This window comes from Triticum urartu, unplaced genomic scaffold (assembly GCF_003073215.2).
Source record: "Triticum urartu cultivar G1812 unplaced genomic scaffold, Tu2.1 TuUngrouped_contig_2425, whole genome shotgun sequence".
In the NCBI taxonomy this organism is placed as follows: Eukaryota; Viridiplantae; Streptophyta; class Magnoliopsida; order Poales; family Poaceae; genus Triticum; species Triticum urartu.
Genome location: NW_024112903.1, coordinates 1 through 9,379, shown reverse-complemented (window position 1 = coordinate 9,379; position 9,379 = coordinate 1). Strand labels below are relative to the sequence as shown.

The following is a 9,379-nucleotide window of genomic DNA, read 5'->3' as shown; positions in this document are numbered from 1 at the left end:
AACTAGCCGGTGTACAGATGAGTTTTCCTGAAACCCTTGATACTTCGAAAGAGAGTGTCCAGTTTGTACACGAAGTGCATCCAGTTTTGCCGTAACCTTCTCTACTTTTTTGCACATGCCATGTGGGTGAAATGATGATACCATGCCAAGTTTCAACCTTTTCGGAGTTCATTTGAGCTTTTCAATTTCAGGGTCATTTAGCTCGAAACAAATCAGTAAATGCATCAAAAACATCAAATTATGTCAGAAAGGGTTGAAGTTTGACGACGTGGCTTTGAGTGGTGCATAATGAACACAAAAAGTCGGGAGTTGTAATAAGTTATTAAAATTTTGAATAGCCGGTGTAACGGATGAGTTTTCATGCGAAACCCTGATACTTCGAAAGAGAGTGTCCAGTTTCTACATGAAGTGCATTTAGTTTTTGCCGTAACCATCTCTACTTTTTTGCACATGCCAGTTGGGTGAAATGATGATACCATGCCAAGTTTTGACCTTTTCAGAGTTCATTGGTAGTACTTTTCAATTTCAGGGTCATTTAGCTCAAAACAAATCACTAAATGCATCAAAAATATCAAATTATGTCAGAAAGGGTTGAAATTTGATGATGTGGCTTTGAATGGTGCATAGTGAACGCAAAAAAGTCCGGAGTTGTAATAAGTTATTCAAATTTTGAATAGCCGGTGTAACAGATGAGTTTTCGTCCGAAACCCTGATACTTCGAAAGAGAGTGTCCAGTTTGTACACGAAGTGCATCCAGTTTTTGCCGTAACCATCTCTACTTTTTTGCACGTGCCACGTGGGTGAAATGATGATACCATGCCAAGTTTCGACCTTTTCAGAGTTCATTTGTAGTGCTTTTCAATTTCAGGGTCATTTAGCTCAAAACAAATCAGTAAATGCATCAAAAATATCAAATTATGTCAGAAAGTTTTTGATGTGACAGCGGCCCGATCTTTCGATGAGAGTGGGGATAATTATCGATTTGGTGGATTTTGACCTTGACGATCCGGCTATACCGTACCCGACGATACGCCTCGACAATCGCTAAACCAATCTCCGATGGTTATTGACCTTGCCGTAGGCACGATCAACCTGAACAACGAGGTTCGAGTTCCTGCAAGCAACCGAAGAACCGGCAAGAACAAAGGTGAATTGCAACTGAAATTGCGGATAATAAACTGAGCACACGAACTAGATGAAAAGTTGGGGTTCCACTGTGGATCTGACAAGGCGGTAGTCCTACACGTCTCGTAGATGCGAATTGTAGCGATGGCTAGACAATACAATAAAACCCGAGATCTAAACCTAACAGTAGCTAACTATTTATTAGAGTACGGCCGCCTGCGCGTAGACGAATCCTGGTCGGCTACGACTTGAAAGAAATCAGAATCATGAGCCGGCCCACATGTAGTTTATTTCCTTGTTTAGCTGTTGACGGTGTGGGCTGCACGCGGACGTGGCCTTCTCCGGTCCAGGAAGCCTAATACTCCTTCTCCTCCTTTTGCACTTCAGCACGTACGTGGCTAGGTACCTTCTTGCATGTCAATAGTGTTGCTGCTTGTGGAATCAACGTGCAACATTTTTCATCTTCCATCTGCATGCGGCTTTTCCTCCTTATCTCTCCAACACCTTCGTTCCTGAGTACAAGTAAATCCAAACATGAGTGTAATATAATATTCTCATTAGTTAAATCATATGTACAAAGGAGCGATAGTACCTGGTCATTTATCTGTCTCGCTCGTGCTCTAGTCATAGGTCCAGATGGAATAACTGATGTCGCGGTGGGTGCAACTGTGGCAGAGATGTCCTCATCATCCCCCCCTTCTTGAATCGAAGTCGCCCTCGGACGGTACCTCTTCATGCTCTCCCAAATAAGGTTTTAAGTCTGCAACATTAAATGTGGGACTAACCCGAAATTCTGCAGGCAGATCAAGCTTATACGCATTCTCATTAATTTTTTCTATCACCTTAAAAGGTCCATCTACACGAGGCATTAATTTTGACTTTCGTAAATCAGGGAAACGGTCTTTTCGCAAATGTAACCATACTAAATCACCTGGTTCAAACACAAGACTTTTCCTACCCTGACTACCAGCAAGTTTATACTTGGCATTCATGCGTTCAATATTTTTCTTAGTCATCTCATGCATTTTCAATACGAGCTTCAGCACGTTCTTTAGCATCAAGGTTTACCTTCTCCGAAGATGGAATAGGGTAATAAATCAATAGGCGCACGAGGTATAAATCCATAAACAATCTCAAAAGGGCATAACTTTGTGGTAGAATGAACTGAACGATTATAAGCAAACTCTACATGAGGTAAACATTCTTCCCACATTTTTAATTCTTTTTCAAAACAGCCCTAACCATAGTAGACAATGTCGATTAACCACTTCAGTTTGACCATCAGTTTGAGGATGACATGTAGTGCTAAATAAAAGCTTAGTCCCCAATTTTGTCCACAACACCCTCCAAAAGTGGCTAAGAAATTTTGTGTCACGATCAGAAACAATTGTATTTGGCACACCATGTAAACAACTACTTCGCGAAAGAACAAATCAGCAATGTGAGTAGCATCGTCACTTTTATGACAAGGTATAAAATGTGCCATCTTAGAGAATCTATCGACAACAACAAATATACTATCTCTCCCCCGTCGTGTTCTAGGCAGTCCTAATACAAAGTCCATAGATATATCTTCCCAAGGAGTGCTAGGAACAGAAAGAGGCATATATAAACCATGTGGGTTCAATCGTGACTTAGCTTTTTGGCATGTCGTGCAGCGTGCAACATATCTCTCCACATCCCTTCTCATTTTTGGCCAGAAGAAATGACTAGCAAGGATGTCTTCTGTCTTCTTGACGCCAAAATGTCCCATAAGTCCTCCTCCATGCGCCTCCTGTAACAACAAAAGACGAATAGAGCTATCTGGGATGCATAGCTTGTTAGCGCGAAAAACAAATCCGTCATTAATGATGAACTTGTTCCAAGTTCTACCCTCTCTGCAATTGAGCAATATATCTTTAAAATCGACATCATTAGCGTATTGCTCTTTTATAGTTTCAAGTCCAAAAATTTTGAAGTCAAGTTGTGATAACATGGTATAGCGTCTAGACAATGCATCGGCAATAACATTCTCCTTCCCTTTCTTGTGCTTAATAACATAAGGAAAAGATTCAATAAATTCAACCCATTTTGCATGTCTACGGTTCAGTTTGCTTTGACTTCTAATATGCTTGAGTGATTCATGATCAGAATGTATAACAAACTCCTTAGGCCATAAATAATGTTGCCATGTCTCCAAAGTCCGAACTAGTGCATAAAGTTCTTTATCATATGTTGAATAATTCAGACTAGGCCCACTGAGTTTTTCACTAAAGTATGCTACTGGTTTGCCTTCTTGCAATAGAACACCACCTAAACCAATGTCGCTAGCATCACATTCTAATTCAAACATCTTATTGAAATCAGGTAATTGCAGCAAAGGGGTGTGTGTAAGCTTATCTTTAAGAATAGTGAAGGCTTCCTCTTGTGCGTCGCTCCAAACAAATGGCACATTTTTCTTTGTGAGTTCATTGAGCGGTGCTGCGATGGTGCTAAAATCCTTCACGAACCGCCGGTAGAACCCAGCAAGTCCGAGAAAACTTCGTACCTGTGTGACTGAGTTAGGGGTCGGCCAACTCTGGATCGCTTCAACCTTGGCTTTATCAACTTCAATTCCCTGCGCTGTCACAACATAGCCAAGAAAAGCGACTCGATCCGTGCAAAAAGTGCACTTCTCGATATTACCAAATAAACGTGCATGCACGCAGAGCAGAAAAAACAGCACGCAAATGGTCTAAGTGTTCCTCTAGTGACTTGCTATAAATCAAAATATCATCGAAATATACTACCACAAATCGTCCAATAAAAGCTCGCAAAACTTCATTCATTAGTCTCATGAAAGTACTAGGTGCATTAGTCAATCCAAAAGGCATAACTAACCACTCATATAAACCAAATTTAGTTTTGAAAGCAGTTTTCCATTCATCACCTAGTTTCGTACGAATTTGATGGTAGCCACTACGCAAGTCCACTTTAGAAAACACAACTGAGCCACTGAGTTCATCAAGCATGTCATCTAATCTAGGAATAGGATGACGATATCGAATTGTAATATTATTGATGGCTCTACAATCAACACACATACGCGAAGTACCGTCTTTTTTAGGAACAAGTAAAATTGGTACAGCACATGGACTAAGGGATTCACGAATGTAACCTTTTTCAAGTAGTTCGTGAACTTGTCGCTGAATCTCCTTAGTCTCCTCTGGATTAGTCCGGTACGGCGCACTGTTGGGTAATGAGGCGCCAGGGATCAAGTCAATTTGATGTTCAATTCCTCTCATAGGTGGCAGCCCCGGTGGTACTTCCTTTGGAAAAACATCATGATACTCCTGCAAAAGGTTAGCGACAACAGGAGGCAAAGAAGAAGGCATATCCTCAAATGAAAACAAAACTTCTTTGCAAATAAGAGCATAACATTCATCAGTATGAGCATCTAACTCAAAAATTTCAGCACGTGTAGCTAAGAAAGATACACCTTTCAATTTAATTTCTTTAGATGTGCTAGGATCAGATTTGTGCAGCTTATTAAATTGTTCTAACTCATCAACAACTTTCTGATTTTCAGATTGAGTACGCTCAATATTTGTGTTTCTACTAGCCCTAGCAAGATCATCTTTTAAAATTTGCTCAGGAGACATAGGGTGTAGAATGATTTTCTTTCCTTTATGTGTGAGAGTGTACTGATTAGTTCTATCATCATGTAAACATTATTTATCATATTGCCATGGCCTTCCTAGTAACATAGAACAAGCTTGCATAGGCACAATATCGCAATCAATAGTGTCATGGTATGAACCTAAAGAAAAAGAAACTCTCACCATGCGTGTTACTTTTACCTTTCCACCATCATTAAACCATTGAATGTAGTATGGTTGTGGATGTTGTCGCGAAGGTAGGGAGAGCTTCTCCACCATGTCAATGCTTGCTAAATTGTTACAACTCCCTCCATCAATGATTATGCGAACGGAACGCTCCTTGACGACTCCTTTGATGTGGAAGAGGTTGTGACGTTGATCCTTCTTTGCTTTGACAATCTGAGCACTAAGTACACGATGTGATATAAGACTCATGTACTTATCGGCGTCGTCAGCGGTCACATGTTCTTCCTCTTGCTCCGGTCTTGTGTCATCGTCTTCATGTGTAGCAAGCAAGGCATATGTGTCTTCATCAAAATCACTAGCAGAGTCGTACTCGCCGTCTTCACGAATGATCAATACACGCTTATTAGGACACTCCTTCATGACATGGCCAAATCCCTTGCAAGTGTGGCATTGGATATCCTTTGTTCTTTTGAAGGAAGCGGACGATGACGATGAACTTTTTGTTGGAATTTGTGTATTACTCTTCAGTGGTGCCGAAGTGTGTGATGCTGAAGTTGATGAAGAAGGCCCCAGTCGAGAGGTTGCAGGTGCTGTTGTAGAGGTGCGAGTGGACGGGGCAGCAGGAGTGCGCGACGCCCATGTGGAAGTACGACCTGCAGAAAAATTAGGACGCAGTCTGGAACGACCCTGCACTTCATGTTCAGCATGTATAGCAAGATGGAATAAACGGGTCATTGAATGATAATCTTTATAAGCAAGTATGTCATAAATTTCTCTATTCAACCCACCCAAGAACCTAGCCATAGCGGCTTCCTCAGTCTCAACTAAACCACAACGTAACATGCCCATTTGCAATTCTTGATAATAGTCTTCCACAGATTTAGATCCTTGGTTCAAGCGTTGTAGTTTATTTAGCAAGTCACGTTCATAATATCCAGGAACAAAACGGTGACGCATTACTAATTTCAAAGCTTCCCAAGTGGCAGGAATATTATTAGGATGTTTACGACAATGTGCTCTCCACCAAACAGAAGCAAAATCACTAAACTCACTAGTTGCAGCCCTAACTCTTTTATCATCAGGAAAATCATGGCAAGCAAATTTTTGATCAACTAGTAATTCCCAGTCAAGATAAACATCTGGATCATATTTCCCATCAAAAGGAGGCATGACAAATTTAATTCTACCCAAAGAATCGTCATGGCCACGTACCTGAGGACGCTGGTGTCGTCCCATACCTTGTTGATTATTGCGTAGTCGACGATGATCACGATCATTGTTATCATTAACTGCATCAGGATCCTCAGAATCACCATCATAGTTGTCATCTTGGATGTCGTCGGCTATCGAGTTGGCGTTGCGAGGACGGGGCTGGTCGACGGCATCGGTGTATGAAAGAGGGTGCCCCGGGTCTCCTGGGAGTACCCGACGAGCTCGTTGCAGACCTGTGTTGGTGGCTGGAAGATGCGGAGCAGAAGTGGAGGCGGCACCTAGACGGGCATCCTGGGCATCAAGACGTTTCATAATAGATGCAAGTGTTTGGGTGAACGTCTCATTGCTATCCTCGATCGACTTGAGACGCTTATCAAGTGCGCCCTCGAACGATGTGAAGCGCTCGGTGTATGCATGCACATCCTCCTCAAGGCGTGCCACCGTGGCTTTCAATGTTGTCTTCGTCACCTGCCATGGTTAGGACGGAACAAGAACAAAATCACAAGTATATTGCTCCTACAGTAACTATAGTGAGGCGGTGGAAAATGTCTCTCAACTCTCGAGCAATTACCAAGCTCTTACCAGTTCTTACCGTGCTGCAGTGGTTGTCGGCCGTTGGCGATGTCAAAAGTGATCAAAAGATTGATATAGCGATTACCAAGGGACCGAACAAGATACGATATAGGAAGTGGAGCTTGGTGAAGGTTTCCTCAACTCACAATATGTGGCACAATTAAGCAAAAAGTAATGCAAGCTGAATAATTGCTCAAACTCCTAACTAGTGCTGGCAGTCGACTAGTAAGAGATAAAACAATCTAAGCCTAGATACTGAATCAAGGGGGAAACCGATAAAAATATAATAGCTCTAAATAGCTAGATATAAGTGAGGTATAAACGTAGCGTATGGCGATCAAGAGCGACAAAAGAAAATGTCCAGCAAGTATCACGTGTATAGTAGAGGAACAATTCTGAACGTCAAAAGAGATTGCACCAAGAGTGCTAGCCGGTCTGAATGTTGCAACCCTTCTTTTCTATTTTTTGTCTATTTTTTGTCTTTTTTTTTGCTTCGCTTTTTTTTTCTTTTACTCAGGCCGGTTGCTAGCAGAAATCACGGACACAAGGCAAACCTCAAGAAAAAAATTGCAAAATTGCTAAACAAATTGCAACAAGCTAGCTAGAAGTGTTTGGGCGTTGTGAGTAGCTAGGAGTAGTACTAGAGATTTGTGGTGGCACGCGTGGAGTCAGACAACCAGCGCGGGGTGTCAGGCGGCTAGCGTGTTTTCCTCTGGTGAAGCGGCACGGGGCAACAGAGACGAGGTGCCTGGGTGTCTGGCAGCTCGCGCGAGCATGTATGGATGAAGCGTGGATGTACGTGCGGAGATCTGCAATGCGAATCAGCGCCTGATAAAAAATAGACTGTAGCAAAGGGATACAGACGTCCGAGTCAACAGAAATTGGAAACCACAGATCGCTATCTATTTCTTTTTTTGGTCAAATTACGACTGAACTTGCGACAGAAAATATGGTGGTCAAAAACAAGGTTCGATCTAGTAGATGATGTTCTCCCAAAACTAATCTAAACCAGCACTAATTTTAGGATGGATGCAACCAAAAATTCAACTACACAAGTACTAGATGCAAAAATTGCTAAAGGCTAAAAAAGGTAGGCGTAATGGATGAACTAATCTATACTCTCTTTTTTTGCTTTTTCGTGGGTTTATAGGAAAAAAGAAACTAATCTACTAAAACTGTAAATCTCTCACCGATGAACCCGAAAACTGATGCACTTGATGTGACAGCGGCCCGATCTTTCGATGAGAGTGGGGATAATTATCGATTTGGTGGATTTTGACCTTGACGATCTGGCTATACCGTACCTGACGATACGCCTCGACAATCGCTAAACCAATCTCCGATGGTTATTGACCTTGCCGTGGGCACGATCAACCTGAACAACGAGGTTCGAGTTCCTGCAAGCAACCGAAGAACTGGCAAGAACAAAGGTGAATTGCAACTGAAATTGCGGATAATAAACCGAGCACACGAACTAGATGAAAAAGTTGGGGTTCCACCGTGGATCTGACAAGGCGGTAGTCCTACACGTCTCGTAGATGCGAATTGTAGCGATGGCTAGACAATACAATAAAACCCGAGATCTAAACCTAACAGTAGCTAACTATTTATTAGAGTACGGCCGCCTGCGCGTAGACGAATCCTGGTCGGCTACGACTTGAAAGAAATCAGAATCATGAGCCGGCCCACATGTAGTTTATTTCCTTGTTTAGCTGTTGACGGTGTGGGCTGCACGCGGACGTGGCCTTCTCCGGTCCAGGAAGCCTAATACTCCTTCTCCTCCTTTTGCACTTCAGCACGTACGTGGCTAGGTACCTTCTTGCATGTCAATAGTGTTGCTGCTTGTGGAATCAACGTGCAACATTTTTCATCTTCCATCTGCATGCGGCTTTTCCTCCTTATCTCTCCAACACCTTCGTTCCTGAGTACAAGTAAATCCAAACATGAGTGTAATATAATATTCTCATTAGTTAAATCATATGTACAAAGGAGCGATAGTACCTGGTCATTTATCTGTCTCGCTCGTGCTCTAGTCATAGGTCCAGACGGAATAACTGATGTCGCGGTGGGTGCAACTGTGGCAGAGATGTCCTCATCAGGTTTGAAAGTTGACGACCTGGCTTTGAATGGTGCATAATAAACGCAAAAAAGTCTAGAGTTGTAATAAGTTATAAAAACTTTGAATAGCCGGTGTAACAGATGAGTTTTCGTCCGAAACCCTGATACTTCGAAAGAGAGTGTCCAGTTTGTACACGAAGTGCATCCAGTTTTTGCCGTAACCATCTCTACTTTTTTGCACATGCCATGTGGGTGAAATGATGATACCATGCCAAGTTTCAACCTTTTCAGAGTTCATTTGTAGTGCTTTTCAATTTCAGGGTCATTTAGCTCAAAACAAATCAGTAAATGCATCAAAAATATCAAATTATGTCAGAAAGGGTTGAAAGTTGACGACGTGGCTTTGAATGGTGCATAATGAACGCAAAAAAGTCCGGAGTTGTAATAAGTTATTAAAATTTTGAATAGCCGGTGTAACTGATGAGTTTTCGTCTGAAACCCTGATACTTCGAAAGAGAGTGTCCAGTTTGTACACGAAGCGCATCCAGATTTTGCCGTAACCATCTCTACTTTTTTGGCACATGCCATGTAGGGGAAATGATGATAGC

General features: G+C 42.1%; 1 pseudogene; it reads right to left on the bottom strand.

Annotated features, from left to right (window-relative positions):
* Positions 1 to 1,910: 1,910 nt before the first annotated feature.
* On the bottom strand, positions 1,911 to 6,512 carry LOC125526959 (annotated as a pseudogene).
* Between the last annotated feature and the right edge of the window lie 2,867 nt (positions 6,513 to 9,379).